The sequence below is a fragment of the Centropristis striata genome, chromosome 2 (genome assembly GCF_030273125.1).
Source record: "Centropristis striata isolate RG_2023a ecotype Rhode Island chromosome 2, C.striata_1.0, whole genome shotgun sequence".
Classification (NCBI taxonomy): domain Eukaryota; kingdom Metazoa; phylum Chordata; class Actinopteri; order Perciformes; family Serranidae; genus Centropristis; species Centropristis striata.
Genome location: NC_081518.1, coordinates 29,136,236 through 29,162,463, shown reverse-complemented (window position 1 = coordinate 29,162,463; position 26,228 = coordinate 29,136,236). Strand labels below are relative to the sequence as shown.

The 26,228-nt window shown below is 37.3% G+C and overlaps 1 protein-coding gene across 1 annotated transcript in view; it reads right to left on the bottom strand.

The window, feature by feature from the left end:
- The window catches only part of large2 (LARGE xylosyl- and glucuronyltransferase 2), a 124,638-nt gene extending 100,131 nt beyond the window's left edge, over positions 1-24,507 (bottom strand). Inside the window, exon 1 of the mRNA XM_059348364.1 lies at positions 23,943-24,507. The gene's annotated coding sequence lies outside the window, so the exon portion shown is untranslated. The remainder of the gene's footprint in view (positions 1-23,942) is intronic.
- Between the last annotated feature and the right edge of the window lie 1,721 nt (positions 24,508-26,228).

The following is a 26,228-nucleotide window of genomic DNA, read 5'->3' as shown; positions in this document are numbered from 1 at the left end:
CAGATTCAGGCACAAACAGAAGTCATATTAGGCCAAAATAATAAAAAATAACCCTGATTCATTTGACCTCTCCTTCCAGAAACAGATCCAAAGGCATAGAAAATGGACTTAAAATAACCAAAAAGAGACACAAAACATCCACAGAGACACAAAAAATCTACTAGGACTCAAAATAGAGAATCATAACTTCCATAGAGACAAAAAAATAGAAAAAAAAACAAAACAAAAGGACAGAAAAATAGACTAAACCTCTGCAAAGTGCCAACGAAGAGCCATTAAACAGCTACAAAAAGACAAAAAAAAGACAAGAAAAAGACGAAACGTTTTAAAATAGACACAAAATGGCTAGAAAGATCTGCAAAAAGGCTACAAATGACACTAATATATATGCAAAATGTCTACAAATGGACTCAAATTGGCTTCAAAGACAATAAAATGAACAGAAAAGACAAAACACCCAAAGAGAGACACAAAATGGCAACAAAGGCACAAAAAAATGACCAAAAAGAGAAACAAAACACCCACAAAAAGACAAAGATCTGCAAAATGACTACAAAGTGTCAAGAAGTGATGCTAAATATATGCAAAGCTTCAACAAAGAGACACAAAATGGCTACAAAGATGCTAATAATTACCAGAAAGAGACAAATCACTCAAAAAAGACTAAAATGGTTACAAGGAGCTGAAAATGGCTCCAGAAGGAGACAAAATTACCTTAAATATATGCAAAACTTGTCACAAAAATAGGACACAAAATGGCTACAAAGACACTAAAAATGACCAGAAAAATGGCAAGAAATATCTGCATAAATGCCGCAAAGGCCACAAAATTACACTAAATATATACAAGCTTTGTATGATTGGGTTCATTTGCCACCTCTGATTTTCTCAGAAGATTTCCTGAGAACAGTGGAACATTTCAGCCAAACAGCAGCCTGAATCATGAAACAGGCATAGATCTGCAGGTTTGTTTATTGTGTGTGCTCATGTTGTGGTTTGTTGTGAAGGACTGTGAGTGTCTGCAGGTGAAGGTAAGGTGAAGACCTTGCAGATGTTCCTGAGTCACAGAGGACCCGTCTGCACAACAACTTTTTGCTGATTATAGTTAAACTGGAGACTAACTAAAACTAAAACTACTGAAGTGGAGGATCCTAGCAGAAACACACACACACACACACAGGTCAGGCTTCATCCTCCATCCAATCACACCTTCACACACTGATGAGATGAGATATGAACACAGGATCACATGAATTCTCTGCGGCTCTCTCTCTGTCCAGGTAAATGTTGTTTTGTTATCTTTAATAATAGATTCAATACAGCAGATTTGTTTCTTCATTATTTTCCACACTGAGCAGCAGACAGTAAATATGTTTCTGTTCATCTGAACATCCAAAGGGAGAGATTTAACAGCTGCAAGTCAGATTTACATCAGATTCACTGACATCAGGGTCTCCACAAGATGGATCCTATAATGTTTAATATATCACAACAATATTTATTGTGGGAAAGACAAACAACCACAAAGATGCAAAACCAGCACAAAGGGACACAAAACGACCACATAGAGACAGAACTGCTACAAAGACATAACAAATGACAAAAAAGGACTTTGTAATATGCCTCAAAAAGGAAACAAAATTAAATAAAATATTAAATTAAATACATGCAAAACATCATACATAAAGTGCCTACAAGCACACTAAAAATGACCAGAATAGACCACCAAAAAGAGACTGAAAATGGTTACAAGGAGCTGCAAAATGGCTACAAACGTACACAAAATTACACAAAATAAAACCGCTACAAATAGACACAAAACATCTACAAAGACTTTAAAATGACCAGAAAAGACCAAACAACCAAAAAGAAACACAAACACAAAACACAAAAAGACAAACAAAACATTCACAAAGAGACCAAATAAAGCAACAAAGCTTTGTAAAATGGGAACAGAATCACACGAAATACACTAAATATGTACAGCTAAACAACACTAATAATTACCAAAAAAAAATATATATATATACCCCCCAGAAAAGACGAAATGGTTACAAGGAGCTGCAAAATGTCTACAAAGGACACAAAAATACACCAACTTTATTAAAACTTGGGGACATAAAACAGCTTCTAAAAGGGACTCAAAAATTCAAAGAGACAAAAAGTGTCTTCAAAGATCTGCAAAATGGCTACAAAAGTACATGAAATGACGCTAAATCTCTGCAAAGCTTCAACAAAGAGACATAAAACAGCTACAAAAACATGAAAAATGACAGAAAAACAGAAAACGTTAAAAAACAGACACAAAAAATCTGCAAAGAGATGCAAAACAGCTATAAAGATCAACAAAAGGCCACAAATGACACAATATTACACCAAATATATGCAAAACTTCTATAACTGGACACAAATTGGCTACAAAGACAATAAAATGTCCAGAAAAGACAAAATGTCCAAAGAGAGACACAACATTGACTCAAAGTGCCTGAAAAGAGCTGTTAAAATAAACTGAGTTGTTGTTCACCTGAACAATGCTACTGAGACACAAACAGTATCTCTGAGTTTTGTTGCAGTTTGCAGTCAACCTTAGGATGTTTTTGCTGCCATCAGGCTAAAATTTCCACTTAATATTCAAGGTTAACTGGAGGATTATCATGCTAGATCCCACAGGAAGAATCCTGTTCATGCTCGACAGGAAGAAACCTTCCTTAACCCTTAAAAGGGCACTCATTGAAATACTTGCAAATTCCAAATTTCAACCCTAGAGAATATTGGAGGATATTACATACTGCCAGAATGTGTAAAAAACATACGGACCCGGGGGAGGGGGGTAATATTTTGGGAAAAAAGTTACAAATTTATGAGAAAAAAATCTAAAATTAATGGTAATGGAGTTTAAAGTGGCAAATCTACGAGAAAAAAAAAAAAAAAATTCCCACTTTTTTCTCTTAAATCTGTGACTTTTTTCACACAGATTTTACCTCATTTTGATATCCACTGAGGTTACCAAATATAGTTCTTTGCCCGATAAAGGGTTAAGCATGAAAAAAACATTTTAAAGCTCCAATATCTGTATTTCAGTTTTCAGCCATACGGGCTGAAACCCAGGAGGACAGGACTCGGAGAGAAGAGAGGAGAAAGGTTCTTCTGATGCATGAGAGCAACAACCTGAAGCTTTCTGCGGTTTTTATTACTGTAACTTTAAGAATCTGACACTCATTTTTTACGACTATTTCTGTCACTTTTCATGCAATCAACTGAAAATCTTATTGGAGCTGAAATAAAAACAAAAGTAGAACCTCAAACCACTCAGAGGAACAAAGAATCATTCTCAGATTTTATTTGAATCTCATCAATCTCTGAACGTCAGCAGGTCTTTAAACCACAGAAAGGCTCTGCAAGCCGGCTCCTGATTGGATAAATAACAGTAAAACTCCCATCAGCGGAGGTGTTAACGACGCAGAGTAAATCAGAGCGGAGTGTGTATGAATGTGAAGTAACAGAGAGATAAACATCCAAACAGCGCAGAGGCTCGCTCACTGGTTAACATTTAATCCTCAGAACTGGCCATCATAAACGTGACACACAGCTCAGCAGCACAAACAGCAAACAGATAATGACCTGAAAACAATCAGAGCTGCAGGGATTATTAGCAGGCGTGTCTGTGTGTGTGTGTGTGTGTGTGTGTGCGCGCGCTCAGGATCTGAGTCAGGAGACGCCAAGAAAAGACAAGATACAAACACACAAATCTGACTCCTCACAGGGAGGATTAGGCTAGAGACATCCTGATGAGTGTGTGTGTGTGTGTGTGTGCGTGTGCGTGTGTGTGTGTGTGTGTGCGTGTGTAGGCTTCACACAAATGCAGGAAACAGAGAAGGCTGGAAATGGTTACAATGAGCTACAGAAGGACACAAAATTACATTAATTATACGCAAAACGTCTACAAAGACATATAAAGACACTAAAAATGACCAGAACAGCAAAACAGCTATGAAAGCGGCTTAAAATGACCAAAAAGAGAAAATAATCAACAAAGACAAATAAAGCAACGACAAAGATCTGCAAAATGGCCGGACAATGATACAAAATATATACAAAACTTCTGCAAATAGACACAAAACAACTACAATAAAACTAAAAATGACCAGCAAAACAGTTACGAAAAGGGCTCTAACGTTACCAAAAAGAGAAACGAAACAACAAAGAGACATAAAACGACGACAAAGATCTAAAAAAAAAATAGCTACAAATTGTCAATAATTTAGGCTGAATATATGCAAAACTTCTACAAAGAGACACAAAGTGGCGAGAAAGACACTAAAAATTACCAGAAAAGCCCAGAAAAGAAGAAAAACGGCTACAAAAGGGCTCAAAATTGCCAAAAAGAGAAACCAAACATCAACGAAGAGAAATAAAACAAAGATCTGCAAAATGGCCACAAAGGCACAAAAAAGATACAAAATATAATCAAAACTTCCACAAAGAGACACAAAATGTCTACAAAGACACTAAAAATAACCAGAAAATAAGCAAAACAGTTACGAAAAGGCTCAAAATGACCAAAAAGAGAAACCAAACATCAACAAAGACACATAAAACACAAAATGGTTACAAAGACACGCAAAACGCTTGCAAAAGGGATTCAAAATGACCAAAAAGGAAAACAAAACATCAACAAATAGACAAATGATGACAAAGATCTGCAAAATAGTCACAAAGTGTCAAGAAAGGACTCTAAATATCATAGACTGTATATAAATAATGGACGTAGTCACCGTGACGTCACCCATTGGTTTGTGGACTGCCTGTTGGAAGCCTCGAGTTCAGCGTTACACTCGTCGCCATCTTGCGTCGCCATCTTGTTTCCGATACGCGGAGCAGACCATAATTGGACTGTGGCGGAGCACGAAGGATCTGACGACACTGACTACAGCCTCTCTACACCGGCAACCCGACTGAGAGAAGCTGCTGCTAATTCATGTTAGCATAAATTGGAGCATTAACTGGGATGTTAGTTTTGGCTAGCAAAAAAACAAAAACAAAATGTATCTTTCTTACCTCAGAAAACTGAGCAGCGACTCCTTGGAGTGTCTGTTAGTCCAACCAAACGCTGAACAAGACATATTTACTGAACAAAACGTTCAAATAAACTGTCATTAAGTGAAAATACAGTGTGAAAGGGTCAAAGTTATGAGATCAAATCGGTAAACGTCCTCTTTTCTATCTATATAACGTTATATATAACTTTATTGACACGTTTCCATGGATACGCATTGCTCTGCTCCTCTCCTGGTGACGGCTCGTCTTGTCAGTGACCTGTAGCCACGCCCCAAATCATACGATTCTTTATCTTCTATTTTCTTCTAAATGGGGCCAGTATTAGAACTATTGACATCAAATTGTCTTGAAGAAGATTTTTTACTAGCGATTGAGACCATAATGTTGTCCCTGAAAAAGTTTTCTGAGGTAATAAATCAAGTGAGAAGTTTTCAAATTTAGCACTGAAATGAATGGGCAGATTTCTTTTGCAGCCAAACTTAGCATCCACTACTGGAATTTCCGGTGAATTGCAGGCTTTATGCACTTCCTGGTGGCCTACATGCTCAGGCACGGAGGTTGCCGCCTGCTAAATATATGCAAAACTGCTACAAAGACACTAAAAATGACCAGAAAAGACAAGAAGAGACCCATGCAGTCCTTTAGTTAGAGCCTGACATGCCTACACATGGTAAAGTGTTTGAGTCTAAAAGAAATGTAAATTCAGAAGCAGCAGGTTCTTGTACACACTTGAGATCTAATGTGTTTGTTCTTGCATGAGGCCAAATGTATTATTGCACGTTAAATAAAAATAACAGATTAAAAAAGTGGGCAAACACGTCTCTGCTTCTGGAAGTCTTTGAAAGCAATAGTTACTTTTTTTAAGGCAAAGAAAACAGCATCAATCATTTTATGAGCAGCCAACATTAATCTTCCTGTCTACAAACAACAAACAGGAGCTGTTTTATTGTGTTTAGGCCTCGGAAACATCACAAACTGAGTCAGGTCTAAAACCATGTCCACACTGAGCTGACTGAAGCTGAAAACATATTTTCCTCTCCGTTTCTCTCTGCATAAGAGACAACAAAAATGTCTACTAAGATCTTCAAAATGGCTACAAAGGGATAAAAATTTACGCTAAACATATGCAAAACAGTTACAAAGACACTGATATTTAACAGAAAAAATACAAAACACCCCCAAAAAGACTGAAAATGGTTACAAAAAAGACACAAAATTACATTAAATATGCAAAACTTCTATATAGAGACACATAACAGCTTCTAAAGGACTCAAAATGACTGAAAAGAGAAAACCTCTACAAAGATCTGCAACATGGCTACAAAAGGACACAAAATGACACTAAATCACTGCTAAGTTTCAAAAAAGAGACAAAACCACTACAAAAAACACGAAAGGTTGAGCTGACTGGAGCTGAAAACATACTTTTCTCTCCGTTTCTCTCTGCATATGACTAACAGGTTCCTCCAATTAACACTCAGAAAGCAGAAATAAAGAGTCCATTATCAACTGTGACTTTTTTTTTTTTTTTCTTTTTAACAGACAAAACCAGTTAATTTAAACTGTCTGTACACAGGTAAATAATTTAACATCAAATCCTGACATGATCAGCAGTTTTTATGCTTGTTACAGGTTACAGAATAACTTCAAAACACTTGTGTAAGTATTTGGCTTTAGTATGGAGAGTTAGAAAGCACCACAGCTCCAGGCTGAGTCTTTCTCACGACCTCCTGTCACGACTAATCCTGTGTCCCGACCTTCAGAGTGTTAGAGGTGACCTTCACTTGCATGACTCACACAGGGAACCTGGTCTCACAGGAATCCGTGAAATAGCCACAGATTTGCTTAACTCAAAATCTGTGGTTTCCTATTGGTTTGTGTCCAAGTCACGTGACTTTCAAGGTCCCGGCGGTCAGAACAAAAAACATGGCGTTTTTCTCATTTTTAGTGAAAAAAATCAATATTTTGACTTTTTGAGTTTCTGCATAAAAATGGATTTTGATCACATTTCTAGCGAGAAATATACGTTTTATTTTCTAAATATTCACTCAGTGAATGTACATAATCACTTTGTATGTTGGAATAGCCACGGGATATGACTGTCATTAACTTGCATTGTAGCGAAATCCGTGTCAGTTTCACGGAAATTTGAGTGAGTGATTGAGTGATTGAGTGTCTTTGTAGCCTTTTTTACATCCCTTTGTAGTGGTTTTGCATATATTTTGTATCATTTTCTGGCTATTTTGCAGATCTTTGTCATCGTTTTATGTCTCTCTGTTGATGTTTGGTTTCTCTTTTTGATCATTTTGAGCCCCTTTTGTAGCTGTTTTGCTTCTTTTCTGGTGATTTGTAGTCTTTGTAGCCATTTTGTATCTCTTTGTAGCATTTTTGCATTTATTTAAGGTAATTTTGTGTCTTTCTGTAGCTCCTAACCATTTTCAGTCTTTTTTTTTTTTTTTTTTTTTTTTACTTTCAAGTGATTTTGTGCTCTCATAGTGTCATTTTCAGACAAAAAAGCTGTAAAAACCCACCGTACACTGCATTTAGTAGCTACAGAGACACATTGACCTCAGAATCGGGCTGGGCAATATGGCAAGAAAAAAGATCACAATATATATTTTTTATATCATCCAATCTCGATTACTATCAATATTTTTTAAAACATCTGTACTGAAAACTGAAGAAACTAGAGATTACTTCAATATTTTATTAACATACGAAGTAAATCACAAAGCATAGATTAATATAAAAACTAGTTTTACTTCACAGTACAACAAATGTAGAAAAATAGAAAATAACACAGTGAACTACTTTACAGAACTGAGCGTTTTTGCAGGTATAAGACTCAAAATAAACAAATTGTGAGATTTGACAAAGTTCCATTCAGTAATAACTTATTTCTGGCTGACATCAATTTTGCTGATATCAGCTCTTCGTTTAGCTTCATGTTCGGTCTTTCTGTTTACTTCTCTGAAAGGCTGTTGTCACGCACATTTCCGACATGTTTGATCAAGTAAATATGCTCACAGCCGATCATCGTAATCGACCTGAAATTTATCGCGATCACTAATCGTGATCATATAATTGCGATCATATAATTGCCCAGGTGGTGGAGACGGAGAAAAAACGGAGCAAAAAGAGAGAATATTGGACTGATACAGAATGCCACACCTCTGCTGATTTTAAAGTGAAGTTGAAAGCATTAAATCATTAAAAACAACCCGATCATGTCCACGTAGATCAACACTAACACCTGTTGCATCTCAGTGTGATTGTTGTTTAGTGAAAATTTAATTCTCCTTTCTTTACAACCTTGAATACTACACTGTAAAAAAAAAATTCTGTTTAATTAATGATAAAATGCCGGCAGCTGTGGTTGCCAGAATTTCACCGTAACAAATACAGTGTATGGGTTTTCTACTGTAAATTTAAATGTAAATAACAGCAAAAACTGTCATTTAGACTGAAAAACTCCTTTAATTTTACATGACAAAACTGTGTGTTTTCAACAGTTTAAAAGTTTTGTTCTATTCCTTGACTTACGATAATTAAAAGCATCTACTGCTGTGATAAATTTTTTATTTTACGCCCCATTTCTGATGCAATTTGACAGTGTTTTACTGTCATTTCTACAAAAAAAAATTTACAGTGTACCTGAGCTTTAATTTTATCGTACTTTTGTTTTATTAGGGACTATAGATGAAAATGAGCTGATAGCCAACTCTAGTATTCTCCTGTCAAATAAACAAATACATAAAAAGGTTTTCATCAGCTGACACAAACAAACAAAAGACTCCTAATGAATCATCATGTTGATCTGTAACTTTTTCCCCTAATTTTAAAAGGTGATAATATGTCACTGTTGTGTCTTTAAGTTGTTTCTGCTGCCACCTAATGGCCAAAAGACAGAACAGCGACAACAGCTCTGGACTCAGGACTCAGATCTCAATGTGACTTTCTGACTAAATAAAGTATAAACTGTATATACACCTGCACCAGAGTCTCTATTGATTTTATTTTAAAACACTGTGTAGCACAGCAGAGCAGCAGAGACAGAGAAATAAAACTAGAGATTCAGCCGCAACAAGGACACCTAGAGACAAAACTGTACAGGACGGCACCGACAGACCTTCTGGCAACAGTTTCCATTAAAGTCAGTGTGTGTGTGTGTGTGTGTGTGTGTGTGTGTGGTTAAATCTGTGAAAGGCACGGCTGGCTAATGTCTCTTTCTGCTTGGTCAAACACGTTATTTATTTCTCATTGTGTGTGGCTGTGGGCCGTAAATAAATCTGTAATTACCCACACAGCCGTCAGGTGGGGTTAATGGAGAAACCATTAGCAGAGAGGGGGAGAGAGAGAGAGGAGGGAGGGATGGAAACAACAGAGTGGTAGAGAGGTAGAAGAGGGAGGAGCAGTAGGACGCAGCCATGGGCATAATCAGCACATAATAGTTGTTAATTCAGCTTATTATGAATCTGTAGGCCGCCCTGCTGCGTTCTGCTGGAGACGGGTCAGCAATTAAAACAGGATCATATCAAATAAAAGGAGATATAAACTGGAAATATCTCACACACACATAACTCCACTCAGTCATCTCCTGGAACAGCTGGTCACTAAACAAACACGAGGAAACGGAGCATTTGTTGGACTTTTCTCAGCAGCTGATTGTCGATTTTGATCTGGATTTGCTGACAAGAAAACTATTAACTTTTATTTTATAATTTCTCTGGACCCAACATTGAAGCATATGTTTTCTTAATGTACTTGCCAAAAATATGCCGTTTATCATTAAAAAAACCCCCATAAAAACAGACCTTATCATCGAAATTAGAACTTTCCGACGGTCCTTGAACAGATCATCGGTTATGAAAGTTTCCGTTTCAAAAAGTGAACAAAACTTTTGATAAAATGTTGATATTTGTGTCAGAATCTCTTTATTCTACATATGTCATTTAAAATAAAGTGTTTGCACTAACCAGATCCTGTTCAAAACATTAAATTCTGCTCCTCAGAGACACTGTGAAGACATGATTGATTCTGCTGAGACCAACGGTCACGTGACACATATTCACTTACACAGAGCAGAGAGGAGAGGACAGGAGAGGCCGCAAACATGACAATACTTCACATGTACATGTACTTCTCTTTTTTGTAATTTTGTGTCTTTTTTGATATTTTGTGTCTTTTTCTGGTTATTTTGTGTCTTTTTTCTGTAATTTTGTCTTTTTTTTTTTTACAACATTTGTGATATTTGTGAAAAGTGTTGTATATATAAATTACTTTTTATTCCAATAAAAATTTGACTTTTTTTCTGATTTCTGTCATTCTAACTGTGCTATTCTGCACAAAGACATGTTTGAGTTGTTCCCACTTCTAGCCATGATTGTGCTGATTCCATAGAGCTGCAGGACCTAAAGATTTTATGTATTGCAGTGAAATACAAGGACACAGAGAGGAAAAAATAGGGAGGGAAAGGAGCAAAAAGCACCCTGAAACAGCTCGCTGGCCTTCATAGGGTTAATGGAAGTGAAATCGGAGTGTAGAGTGAAGAAAATTGGATTTTTATTATTCCTAAAAGTCAGAACTTTTATGTCTATTATTAGAAGAGGGAGGAGGAGAAGTCTCTGGGTTTAGAGAGGAAGAATAAAGCGTATTATTATAGTATCAGCTGTAAGAGCTGCAGAGTACATCCAGGCTCACTCAGCAGAGCTTGTAACATTAATATTATACAGCATATAGCTTTGAAATATTGATCAGCCATATTTTAATGGTTAGGTCCACTTTACTGTAATGCAGACAATAGAGCAGGAAGCTCGTTACAGAGCGGAGGGGAAGTTAAAACACCACTGCAGCTCTTCAGAGAGACGGAGAGAAAGAGAGATGAAGGAGGAGGATCAAATAAAACAAGAAGAGAGTTCTATAAAACAGTGATGGGGTCATTATTCTGGATTTTTATCATCCAAGAACTGAATGAAGACAGTTAGACATAAAAATGCAATTTTTAGTAGAAAAAGTTGCTGCTTTGAAGAAATAATTTCACATTTTCACTTTCTTATAGAGATAAACTTCTTCATCACTACGACAGATCTCCATCAGTCTGATTCCACAGACGTCATGAATTAGATCACAAAAATATGATTTAACCAGAACCGATTTGAACGTCCTGTAATGCCCTTTTATGTCAGTAGGTGGCAGTAATTACAATGAAAATTCTGAATGTGTTGGTGGTTAGAAGCTGAAATAAGGTTTGTGGTTAACACGAGTTGAAGAGGTGCTCGTGTTCTGTTGTACGACATAAAACACGTTAGTATGTACTAGAGGTGGGGGAAAATATCAAAACATCACAGTATCGCGAAAATTTTGCATGGCGACATTATATCAATTCATGGCCGCCAAGTATCTATATTTAGCATTCCGACAGCCTGCCTTTTCTGCCGTTCCAGAGGCCATACCGGGCTCACTTTTATGAATATCCTGGAGATCCTGGTATCATATGAAACTAGAAGATGTCTAGGAATCTATATGCTCCGTATGCGTCAGGATATCATGTTGGGAAGTTGTAGAATTATCGCTGCAAAGTAAGGCTAAAAGTTTGTTGTTGTTTTTTTTTTTTTCTTTTTACCATTTTTAAAAATACATTTTTACATTAAATCTAAAGTTTTACTGTAAGAAAAACAATTAATCTGCCTTCAGAAAAAAAATAGAATTACCAGGAAAATAAGTCAAAATCACAAGAGAAAAGTATGGATTTCCAGAAAAAAGTAGAATTACCAGAAAAAAGTCAAATTTACCAGAGAAATGTCAAAATGACCAAAAAAGGAGTCAAAATTACAAGAAAAAAGCAGAATTACCAGAAAAAGCTTAAATTTACTAGAAAAAAAGTAGAAATTACCAAAAAAAAAAATTGTCTAAATTGTAAATTTCTTCAAATTTACCAGAGATAATGTAGAAATTGAGTGTCAGGATGTCTTGTGTGGAAGTTGTCGGAATAACGCTGCAAAGTTGGTCTTTTTTTCTGTTTCATTCAAAAACATTTTTTAGCAGTGAAGCTTGTTGTTTGTGAACGTTTGATAAAATGCTGCAAGTGTTGTCATCCATACATGTTTGATATCAGTTCAGTTCAGTCTTTGTTGGTCAGTCTGTGGGTTTGACTCTCATTGTAGACAAATAAAAAGACTGAAGTGAGATGAATAGACTGAGAATTTTCTCTGATTGGAAAAAACAATTCTTGATTGAATTTAATTTTGTGGACACAAAATGCAGTTAAACAGTTAAATCTCAATCTATTGTATCAACACTCACCATATCGCACAATGATTAAAATCACAATAATATCGTATCATGACTCAACTATCGGGATAAAATCATATCGTGGGGCCTCTGGGGATTCACACCCCTAGTAAATACCTCCACTGGTGAATCTCCTTAAAAAATGTGTCTGCTAACATGTGGCTAAATGAGACAACAGTGGCTGTCGGGACATTAAACGTCACCACACCGGACATAGACAGGAACTCTCTCACTAGTCCGCCTCCTGTTTTTTCACAGATTATGTTAATAAACCATTTATCTGGCTACAGTTTGGCTAGTTTGTCTAATATCTGGTTAGCTTGTCTAAGAGCGTCTGAAGACTCTGTCGCTCTATTAATGCGTCAAACATCATAAAAGTGGAGTTCATCTGTGAAGATTATCCTGCTGAACGAAACATGTCAGCATCAGAAATGTTAATTTTCTGCAATAATGCAAAATCCCAGAGGAGAACTCTAACAGACCCATGATGCTAACTTCAGGATCAGCCAACAAAAATCGCCATTTCGTTTGCTCTCTATTTGCTAATAACCAGACTTGGAGGTTACAGTTACGGTGCCTTCTGAATTACTGCCCGAAAGTAATGACAGACTGTGTTTACTTACTGCCCTTTACAGCCTTTTCCATGTTAGTATTGATAAAAAAAAAAAACGTTCTAAAACAACAGAAAACATACCCAGAAACGTTCTACAAATGTATAATTAGCAGTATAATTATTATGGCTGCAGTGTGTTAAATGCAGACTGTTCTCCCCTAAAATATGACCCAACAAACCTTGTACAAACAGCTCAATATGTGTCGTTTTGTGTCGTATTCTCGAGTTTAGGTTGGAGATCTTGTTTGTTAAATGATGGTAAAAATGTGACGTGAATTTGCTCAGTTGGGGACTCATTTGTCTGTTTACTCAAACGTCACATGAATGAAGCACAAAATGTCTTATCTCGCAATGATAAAAAACTAAAACATAATTTGTTTTTTCCTCAGAAAAATGCTAAAAACTTCCACCAGGTTTCATGAAAACCACCTGCAGTTTTTCTGCTGACAAACAGACAAAGGGGCATAAACAAAAAGCTGAACCATAATGTCCTGTGTGAAGGTAATAATAAGCTGTAGAGGTGCTTGCTGGAGTATTATTATAGGTGTGGACAGAGTGAGACCGGCTCTGCTCCCCTGCTCTGAGTCTATATGCGCGACTGAACTTTAGCTCAGTAGATCTGTGACTTTACAGCTTTAGAGGCTTAAAAGCTTTGGATTAAAAACCTGCTCTGAACTATTCATACGCTCTCACTGATCAATAAAATACTGAACCGACGCTGCAGCCAACTGGAAGCTGAACGGCAGTTAGATAATGTCTCTTCTGGTAATAACAGCAGGGTCACCTCCTCAACCTGGAGACACACACACACTTTCTCCTATACGGTTCACAAGGTTGTGCGGCGGAAGAATATTGTATAAGACATAAAGAATGTTTGATTTGTTCATGACCATGGTATGCTGTCCTTCCTCTCTGGAGGTGAAGGTAAGATGAAGACCTTGGTAATGTTCAGACTCTCAGTAAACACTTCAACAGCTAGACAACCTTGTTTTGGCTCCTCCTGGTCTGATTATATCTGGTCCTGTACGACGCAGGATGAAGTGTAAGAAGCTGACTGAATGTGACGAACCCCGTCTGAACGAGACTGTCCAACCCTTAAAAATTACCCCCTTCCCCATGTCTCCATTTGAAGTTAGTGCCGCCCTCTAGTGGACATAGTAATTGTGAATGACAGCGAGGCGGAGTTAAAGCACAAAAGTGTCAGTTAGGGTGGGAGACCAAAAAGACATATATGAAACAAAAACACCAAAAAAAGATACAAAATTAACAAAAAAGACACAAAATGACCACAAAAAGACATAAAATGAGCACAAAAAAGACATAAGTTGGTGAAGACACAAAAAGACCAAAAAAGACACACAATTACAAAGAACAGTCAAAATGCCAAAAAAAAGACAAAATTACCAAATAAGACACAAATTTATAAAAATACACCAAATTAACAATAAAGACACCAAAATACCACAACAATGTACATGACCAAAAAAGACATAAAATTTCGCAACTTTCACAAGGAGAGCAGTGTTGGTTTCCCATGTTTAAGTGCAGCATGTGGTTCAAACATCTCTTAACTTCCTGCATCACGTTTTTACTGAACTATGTCACTTCCTGTAGTCACATCGTCGTCCTAACTACTTCACTTCCAGCATTTACGTTATTTATTTCCTCTTTGAACTCTTTCCTAACCAAGAACTGTTTGGCCCTAACCTTAAGAGAAGTGCTGACGGAGCACAAACTCAACCAAACTGCAGCTTTTTGAACCTTACGTTTATGTATAATGCAGTGTCGGCTATTTCTAGAAAAACTCGTATGAGTCGTTTTTGGTGGTATAGACCTGTTCTGTCATTCAGATTGGAGATCTTATTGGTCTGAACATCTGAAAGGCAGCCTTGTCTCCAAGAAATTATATTTATATACCACTAATTCTGCAATATTGTTACATATGACTACTTAAATGCAACACCACATATATTCTAACTTAATAACTTTTCATTACTTGTTGACCGTCTTAAGGTTCGGACAGATTTTGTGCATTCTGCATCTGCAGACAGCTTGTTCTGATCACGTGTGCATGCACGCCATTGCATTAGTACTGCAATTAATGATCCACATCAGCCTGGAATTTCCACCCATGCACATTTCCCAAACTCCAGGTGGTCCTGGTGATGCAGCATAATGTTGTTGACCACAGCCCTCTTCAAAACAGGCATTCATTTTTCTTATTCTCCTTCTTTTCGGAAAACCATAACGACATGCCACCAACTGGACTCAAGCTAACCCACTTTTTTAACAGGATTTTTATAAATAAACTCAGCTGAGGTTCATCAGAAAACATCACACATCCCATGAAGGAACCCTGAGGAACTCCACAACTAGTATAATTATACTCCTTAAAATTATACACTTATAATGCTGCCATAAACTCCTCCAGTGTGGAAAGATTTACAGTCTGGCTTTTGATCTCACACACTGACAGCCGCATCACAACACAACCTGTGTGTCATACATCATATCATGCTTTAATCACTGAAAATCATTTTTACATTCTTTCATTTACAGCTCCAGAAAGAGCATCTCATACATGTTTCACCACAGAGGATCACATAACTGACACATTATCACTAACTAGAATAATAAAACCATTGTTAGCTGGAGCCAGGAGGACATAAACTGTTTAATTCATCACGTTCGTTCAGTTTGCTCACAAACCAGATGCTCATTTCTAAACTCTGGTCTGAGCTGTTTGACCTGACCCCAGGTTCCCACACGGTGGTTTCACACGGACACGGACATAAAAATAAGGGTTGTGCATTTTCATTTTCACAAATTAAAAGAAACTGAAAATAATCTCTTTTATCATGCACACACCTGATCCGGCCCAGATGTTTCTGCAGAATAATTATGGGACATCTGCTGTTTTCTTCTCTTTGTCTAAACTTCCATCTTTGTATTTTTATTCCTCCTCCTCCTCGTCCTCCTCCTTCCTCTTTATGATTAATTACCAACCCAGCCATCTGGCACCAACAGGAACAGGTCACACAGCATGGTGGACCGATCAAAATGACCATCGATTGTGAAGCGTAATCACATGTGTACACACGCCTCTGTAATTATTCGCTCGGATACACTGCAGAGTGAGTCACCACATGTTCACCAACGAGACCACTTTTGTTTCAAACACACACACATAAACACACACACACACACACACACACACACACACACACACACACACACACACACACACACACACACACAAAGGCAGCAAGAGTCGACCGATAGCTTATCACAGATATTATCAGCTCCATCACTGGACACCTGAACATTCAGCCTCCTTTCTCCTGCTGCAGGGATCTTTTTCAGTTCAAACACAAGAGCATCAGTTAGACAAAGCACTGACTACATTTCCCACTATGCAACATGATAGCATCCTTTCCAAAAGGCAACCTCCAGCCCTGAAAAGTGAAGCCAGAGCATACATTCTTTCTAACGTCCAGCAGGGGGCAACTCTACTGGCTGCAGATAGAAGTCAGATTGTATAAAAGTCTATGAGAAACTGATTTGTGACCTCAGTAAACATTCTCATAATGAGTTTATGGTCTCAATGGTTAGTTTATACAGCATGGTGTTCATTTAGTAAAATATAGTCCATTTAGAGCCAAATAGACCTGTTTTGCAATGGGTACAATTTTAATTTGCAAATTAATTGACTCGTTGGCATTTTAATTAAGTTAACTTGGCACAAGAATTGACACCAGGCCCTGGTGTAAATATAATGAACAAACTCAAAATCTGTCCATTTTTCATAGAGTTGCCTCATTCAAACTTTCACATTTGCCATCTTTTTAAGGATTCTACAAAGCACTATTTAGGATAATTGTTTGATATATTTTCATTCTGTTTTCATGCTTTTTGTATTCATTCTGGCACCTTGCATACAATTAAATGTATGCAAGGTCATGTTTTAACCCTGCTAGTTCCAGTCGATAACTCAGCTCCACCATATCGTCCAAACATAATGATTGTGGCTCCGAAACAAAAAATCAGGAAGGCGACAGTAAAATGGCTAAACTCAAGACTTCAAAAAACAGTCATCAACAAACCAAAGGATGATGTCACAGTGGTTATGGACTCAAAATCCGAACCAGAATCGGCTTTATTGGCCAAGTTTGTGTGCAACATACAAGGAATTTGACTCCATAGAAAAATACAAACAGTTAAACACAGAATAAACTGAGCCATAAATTAGAGAAAAAGTGCACGAATAAACAAAAATTTTATATACATATATATATATATATATATATATATATATATATATATAAATATATCTGTGTGCACCCCTGCACAGCCACCGATTTCGGACTCGAAAACCTGCAGGTTTGTGCAGAAACATAAAAACTCGAAGCCCAAAGTGAAATAACTCTGTCACTAAACAGATCACACGACTGCAGCAGCATCAGAAATAGTATCAGTAGCATCAGCAGTATAGTTTCAGCAATATTTTTAGTAGTAGTGGTAGTATCAGTAGTATCAGCAGTAGTAGTGATAGTAGTTTCTGCAGTAGTATCAGCAGTACCAGTTGTAGTAGTAGTGTTAGTAGCATCAGCAGTGTTGGTGGTAGTAGTAGTAGTAGTATCATTAGTAGTAGTATTAGTAGTAGTGGTAGTAGTAAATGGGGGTAAATGGTAAATGGGGCGCACTTATATAGTGCTTTTATCCAAAGCACTTTATACTACACACTACGCTCATTCACACACATTCATACTGGTGGCCGGGCACACTGGTGCCACCTGCCACCATTGGGAATTCATTCACACACCGATGAATGCAGCATCAGGAGCAATTTGGGGTTCAGTATCTTGCTCAAGAATACTTCGACATGTAGCTGAACCACCAACCTTCCGGTTACTGGACGAACCGCTCTACCAACTGAGCCACAGCCGTGTCAGCAGTATCAGTAGTTGTAGTAGTGGTAGTTGTATTGGAATTACTAGTAGAAGTAGTAGAAGAACTAGTGGTAGTAATATCGGTAGTATTGGTGGTAGTAGCAGTATTGGTAGTAGTTGTAGTGGTTGTAGTATCAGCAGTTTTAGTCGTTGTAGTAGTAGTTGTAGTGGTAGTAGTATCAGCAGTATCAGTAGTAGTAGTAGTAGTAGTAGTAGTATCAGTAGTATCAGCAGTATCAGTAGTATCAACAGTATTAGTAGTATTATTTGTAGTAATATCAGTAGTATCAGTAGTTTTACTCCTCATGACATGTTACTTCGTCCTCAGGAGTAAAACCAGTGCTGACCCTTTAAATGATCCTCAATATCGGCCTCTAACACTCGGTATCGGTCGAGCCCATCAGCTCCTCACTGCCCACATGCAGCTTCCTCCTGGCTGTGGCGGCGCTCTAGCTGTGGCGGCGCCCTGACAGCATCGCTCCCCTCCACCGACATTAACATAAAGTGCTGGAGGTGAAGTGTGCAGTGTGAAGGCGAGTCATCAGGAATTCCAATCGCACACTTGAGGGATTTCCGAGTGAATGTAAATGGAATTTCTCATTTCCTAAATCAGATTTTACGCTGCCTGGACGGGTTAAGTGTGGAGTCAGTCGTGGCGGCGGTGGCGATGGCGGCTGCGGCCAAGTGCTGCTGCTGAGGGTTCGGCGCCCGTCCCCGCACATTGCAGCGATGGCAAACCTTCTAACAAGTGATGAATATTTAAATCCTGCTCTCTGAAACATGCACGCCGTTATTAGAAAGAGGGACAGAGAGAAGCAAACAAAATGTCTGAGTTTAAACATTTCCACAGTGGAAGAGAGTCAGATATTTCCCATGATGCATTTCAGCTGCCAAATGGGAAAACAAGCAGAGTTTTCTTTCAGGACGGGAAGTTAGAGTGACAGGAAGCAGCAGCAGAGTGTCAGAGAAGAACAGCTGTTACAACCAAACCCACAGAGGAGCAGAGTGTGTGTGTGTGTGTGTGTGTGTGTGTGTGCGCGTGTGTGTGTAACATGCAGATGTTTATTCTAAGCGATGGGTGTTTTTATATTGTGGTCCTGAGGTTTAGAGCAGATGCTTTAGGTTGTTGATACATTTTTGTACGAAGCCTTCTGGCAATAAAATCTGCTCTCATCAATATTTTATAGAAGCTGAAAGGTCGCTACGGAAACAGAGATTTATCTCCTGACTCAGCACTTTCCCTCAGAGTGACTGACAACAAGATCTCCTACATAACCTAAACGACAGGACAGATTGTCAGCACCACACAGAACAACACATATGAGTGGAGTGTTTCTAAAAATAACTCACACGTCATTATATGTTAAAAAAGGCTGCAGTTTGGTTAAATTGCTGCTACAGAACACACAAATCACGGACAAACAGACATAGGAGCAGTGTGTATCCCACAGCAACACTCACCCTAAATGGACGATAACACATCATTGCATCCATCGCCACTTATCTTTTACCTTTAAACTATTTATCTTTTTAGACTATTTATTACATGTGCACTCCAAATTGCCCGTAGGTGTGAATGAGAGCGTGACTGTCTGTCTCTATGCGTCAGCCCTGAGATAGTCTGACGATCTGTCCAGGGTGTAGCCTGCCTCTCGCCCAGTGTCAGCTGGGATAGGCTCCAGCCCCCCGCGACCCGATTGCGGATAAGCGGTTAAGGTTAATGAATGAATACATGAGAAGCACATGTAAATTTTGTTGTATACTTTTTTAATACAATGACAATTAAGGAAATCTCTTAAAATGTTACGGTTCGTTTGGTTGCTTGTGAATCGGGTTGCAAATTGGTAGAAAATCTCCAGTAAATTTCAAGAAACTTTCCATGGGAAGTTAAGGGGATATTGGAAATATTACAAATTGGAAATGGGAATTTAAACAAACTGTATCATATCCAAATATATAATATATAAACATTTTGTTTACACAATGCAAAATAATACAACTTATAAATATTCCAATAGATTTATTTGCAAGTAGAACTTTATCTTTAAGATTTAATTATTTCAGTAAACAATCAAACAACAAAAACATTAATGTTGAGGTAAATATTACCTTCAATTCTGCCAACATTCATTTTGTAAATTCCTGGTTTAATCCCATGGAAAGTTTCCAACTTGGAAAATGCAGGGAATTTTGCAACCTTAGGTGTTTTTACAACCCAAAGTTTAGTCCGTTTCAATCAAACTCTGCAGGTTAAATCCCTATTACGGTTTGTTTGGTGGTCTGTGTACTGGGTTGCAAAGGGGTGGAAATGTCTGGTAAATTTCCAGAAACTCTCCATGGGAAGTAAAGACGGGACTCATGGAAATATTTCAAATCAGGAATGGGAATTTATGGGAATTAACTGGAAATTGGGGGATGATTTAAACGAACTGTATCATACCAAACAAGTTTTAATTTTTTTTTTTTAAACAATCAAAACAACAAATACATAAGTGTTGAGTTAAATATTACTCTTAAATTCTGCCAACATTCAACTTTGTAAATTCCTGGCTTATTCCTATGGAAAGTTTCCAACTTGGTAAATTCACTAAATTTCGCAGCACTAGGCTTGTTCACAACCAAAAGTTTAGTCCGTTTCAGTGGAACTCTGGTGGTTTAAATCCTTGTTCTGGTTGGCTTGGTCACTTGTGAACGCTTCAGTCGTTCTCTGGTGTGAAACCAGAACAAACCGGTCCTCCTGAGTGAGATTCACTGTGAACGTGATCAAACCCAATTAAAGGAAACAAAGCAGTGGCTTGTGAATTAGGTTGCAAATGGATGGTAAATTTCCAGGAACTTTCCATGGGAAATTAAGCTGGGGAATTTTGGAAATATTCCAAATCGGGAATCGGAATTCTTGGGAATTAACTGGAAATTAGGGGGTAATTTAAACAAAATATCATATCCAAACACAAACATATATATATATTTTTTACATCCATGTAAAAGAACATTTCAATATATTTATCTGTAATTAGAACTTTATCAACTTATTATAATTATTTTATTGAACATGAATGTTGAGTTAAGTATGACAATTTTGCCAATCTTCAATTTTGTAAATTCCTGTTTTTTTCCTGTATATTCCCATTGAAAGTTTACTACTTGGAAAATTTACAGAATTTTGCAGCCCTAGACGATTTCAGAAGCCAACGTTTAGTCTGTTCCAATCAAACTCTGCTGGTTAAATCCTTGTTCAGGTTGGTATGGTCACTTGAACGATTCAGTCGTTCTCTGGTGTGGACCAGAACAAACCGGTCCTCCTGAGAGAGATTCACTGTGAACGTGATCAAACCCAATTAAAGGAAACGAAGCAGAACGCAGCAGATTGAGGCTCCTAATCAAATCATGAGGTCCCATCAGAGCATGAAGATGAACCTGGTGTCCTTCAGCTTCTCTCTGTAGGCTAACACCGAGCTAAAGCTACTTTCAGTCTGCAGAATCATCAACGTACTGATCAGAATAATGTAATATTTACCATGGAGGTTGGCCTTAAACAGCTGTCTGATCACAGCATATCAGAAATAATGGATCAACACATGACCCACCTCCCCAGAGTGTGAATTCCTTTATTTAAACTGCACCTCGACATCAGTCATCATCACTATGGCCACTAGAGGACTCCACTAACTCCAAATGGTAACATAGGTCGTATTTTGTTGCCTGTACAAACGAAACAGTTTTCACAAATTAGCTTTTCAGACCTTTTGTAGCTTTGTGGGATATTTTCCTCTACCATTCTAAATATGACGTAAAACTGAGTATATAGTGTGTTCACACAGCATAGTGCGTACTGTACACACTCAACCATCCCAGAATGAGTCAGGTTACACATCCTTAATGTCTCATACAACATGTTTTCAGACATGAAATTGAGAATTTAGATTCCTGATATGGCCAGTTTATCCAAATAACACATGCTTAGCTGCATAATGATGATGGAGTAGGCATGATGCTAGTATGTGATTTCAAGTTTCCTGCAGCAGAAAGTGTTTTTTGGTAACTGTGCATGGGCTGATCAGCCATGATCAGACCAAAACCTGAGCTAAAAGAAAGAGTTCACCATGAACACCCACAAAGGATAATAAAAAAGCAGGATACAAAAACTACATTCTAAATGCCCCATTGTGTAATAAAAATGATATGTGCAATATGATAAATATGTGCAACACACTATCTACCTTGTCTATACCATTTGTAATTTTTAGTGGTAAATTATCTATTTTTATATTTATTTATATCACACGTCCTTGTATTTGTCCCCGTTTCAGCTCAGTGTTCTACTGTATTTCAAATGTTTTACTCATCATGTTTGTTTTGTTATGACTGCTTTAACTATGCACCTTAAGCAGTGGCACTCCCAATTTCGTTGTATAGTTGACTCTATACAATAAAGAGCATTTGATTGATTGATTTGAATTGAACAGCTCAGTGTTGTGTTTACAGTCTGTTAAACTGCCTCTGTGTGGCCCAAAAATGAATAAAGCAGCTTTGACGAAAATCCAAAATGTTCAAACAAAGCAGCAGTGCAAACACTTTACCTGCAGAAATGATCTAAAAACGGCAAAATGTCTTTAAATCAAAGAAAAAATGTGAAGCAGATGAAGAATGTGAGCAAACACTTGATGCGTTTATAGTTTTTTTGGGAAACATTTCGGTCAATAACAAAAAAAATGCATCAGTCAATATCAATATCCAGCTAATAATAGTGTGCAGAGCCTTAAATAAGTCCAGCGAGAAGATGATTATGTTTGTCCTCTGAAATATTTGGACATATTTCTGTGTCACGCCAACATTAGCTGCTGAGCTAACTCCACTGCACATCTGATGTTTAATGTCAGCGTTGATTCATCTCTTATGAATAAACAAACTATAAACAACATTATAATCCTACAGACTTTAGTCCTGGTGGATTCGGGGGCAGCTCTGTGACTGCAGGTGGAGTTCACACAGCGAGGAGCTCAAACACCTCGAGCAGCTACAGAACATCTCACTGCAGCACAGCACACAGGACCGGGGCTGAAAAATGACAGTTTTAACTATTGAAACAATGAAAATCCACACCCTTCTTTATCTGTTTCATCCGATAAACCTTCCAGAACATCAGAAGCAACAAATATTCTCCTCATGAGGAGACAAAATGTGCAAAAACCTTAAGTTTAGCTGTTTAAAATACGCTTACTGCCTCAGAGTTATGACTGTTGCTTTCCATTAATGGGAGCAAAACATTAAAAAACATGAGAATTTGAATAAACCCAGAATGGACAAATCAGTAAGTGAAACATGCACTTTTGTCAAAAAGAGTAAGTCTGATAAAACAGAGTGAGAATGACACAATGTTCAGATTATTGTGCAAAAATGTTGAATTTACAGTCCAAGCATTGAAGGAGCAGTTATTCAGTTATCTGCTGCTCCCCGCCAGTCTCTCCTGCTATTCTCTTTAATCTGTGAATAAACATGATGTGTGTGTGTGTGTCCACATTTACCTGCTGGTCTCAGTGTCATGAGGACATTTACAGCTGCTGCATGTTTGTTTTTGTGATTTAAAATGCATCCAAGAGGAATTAGGTCATCAGCCAGAACCTCAACATGTCAGCGAATTAAAGCCTTTTCATGCAAGCAAACAAACAATTAATCTCTATTCTTTTATCTATTCGCAGAAATATTTAGATTGAAAATAATTTCTTCTATAAGAGTACAATCGTGTGTGTGTTGATGTGTGTGTCAGGTCCATGTGACCTGTGTGTTGGCTAAGGTCTAACTGAGCTACATTCTTATCCGCTGAGCCATGTTCAGACCCCCCCCCCACTCCCCCCAGAACACACACACACACACACACACACACACACACACACAGAAACGCACGCACGCACACACACACACACACACACACTGAGACATGCACATAATCCATCAAAAGCAGAATCACAGCGCAGAGATTTAAACTGCTTCTTTCTCTCCTGCAGCGACACAAAGTGAAAAATGTGTCTCACCTGTGTGTGTGGTGTGTGTGTGTGTGTAGATCTGGAGGTTGTTACTTCCACTGTAGTTCAGTCAGTCCATATGTTAATCCAGCGGGTTTGTAAACCATCAAAAATCCATCCAGAAACACGGGGAAACACTGCGTAGCCTCCAATCCACAAGGTGTGTGTGTGTGTGTGTGTGTGTGTGTGTGTGTGTGTGTGTGTGTGTTTCTCAGCAGCTCTGAGAAACTGTCCTCCAACGCTCACACGAACACCCACATGCAGAGAGCACGGAGCGGAGCGGGGCGGGCAGCCAGCAGCCAGGTGGCGGAGCTCCGGAAGAACACAGAGGGTCCGCGCAGAGAGCAGCCCGAAGACGGTGCACCCTGGCCGGGCTGGAGGAGAGAGGACGGCGCCGCTGTCAGACCGAGTCCGCGGGTCTCAACAGTCCCGTCTCTGTGTGTGAGTGTGTGTGTATGTGTTGTTCATTCATGAGCCGGGCGCTGAGAGGAGAAACACTCCGCTGTCTCTGCTCAGCTCCTCCTGAAGAATGAGACACACACACTGCAGCAGCACCACCCCCACCGGGACAAGCCCCGCCCCCCGCACGGCTCAGCCAATAGCAAGCCAGGATCTCTCTCTCTTTCTCTCTCTCTCTCTCTCTCTCTCTCTCCCTCTCTCTCTTTAATCTCTTTCACACAGAATTCCCGGTAAATTACTGGAAAACCTTTCAGTCACCATCTCACACATGGAAGAGATTTTTTAGTCCGTCAGTTTTCTTTTAAAAACTGCCATATATCCACCATTTGTCCCAGAAAGAAACGAGGCATTATTATCGGAACTTGAACTTCACAACAGTGCCTGAACTACGACGGAGTATTACGGCCACATTTAGAAAAAAAAACATTATTACAAAATTATAGTCGTAAATATTGAATTAATTACGAGAATTAAGTAAAAAATATTTAATTAATTATGATAATAATAAAAAATAATTAGAAAATGAAAAATAATAGAATAAATAAATATTTAAATAACTATGAGATTGAAGTTATAAATGTTTACCTAATTACAAGAATAAAGTCGTAATTAAAAGTAAAGTAAAGTAAAAATGTAATTAATTTAATCTCTTAATTAATTAAATATTTTTGACTTTATTCTCATAATAAATTGAATATTTTCCACTTTATTCTCGTAATTAATTCAATATTTTCAACTTTAATCTCATAATTAATTAAATATTCACGACTTTATTCTCATTATTAATCAAATATTTTTGACTTTATTCTCTTAATTAATTCAATATTTACAAATTTTTTTTCTTTTCTAAATCTGGCCCTAATACTCTGTTGTATTGAACAGATAATATACGGCACATGTCTGTATTTAAATATATCTGTAGAATAACTAAAGTTTTTTTTTACTTTAACATGATAGTTTGTGTTTGCCAACTTTGGCTGCCAGACCTTTAAGCGTTTTGTTTTTTTAGGATCTCTTTTTAATTTCTTTTTTTTACATTACATTTAAAGTTTTACAGTCAGCAATATAATTTTTTTACATAGAATTTACCGTAATTAAACATTCAAGACCATTAAATAATTGAATAATATTGTACAAATAATAACAATAATAACAATGGTAATAATAATAATAATAATAATAATAATAATAATAATAATAATAATAATTTAACTCTAATGTCCCAATATAATAATTTACAGGTTTCTACAAATTTAGTTTTTTTATGGCATTTGCACTAATTCAGTAAAAAACAAGACTTAAAATAATACGGTGAATTTCTGTTACATAACATATAATATACATGAATAAAATAATTTTTATAGTGATACTTCAGCAATTCAACCATACTGGGGAAATAAGTTTAAGTTTCACAATAATAATAAAAATAAAAAATAAATAATAATAATAATAATCCATTACAATAACGTTATATCTTTAAAAGCATTATTTTTTGTAAAATATTAAAAAGTTAAAAAGTAATTCAACAATGAAGACCATGAAGCAATTGAATAATTAAAAAAAAAATCCAAATAAAAAGTCCAATTTAGGGATTACAACCATTATGTGCTATTCTATTAAGTAGTGAAGAAAAACTGAAACATTATGATTAACAAGTTATTTTAAAAATGTTAATATAAATAAGTAAGAACTGTGTAAACACAACAACATTTTGTTTAACCTTTTATCTTTCAAAGTCATTTTTTTTATGGAGAATTGGTGGTTGTGGGCAGTGGATGTTTAGGTGGAGATAGTAGGGCAACTATTAATGCCACATAGACGTTGTGAACCTCTACA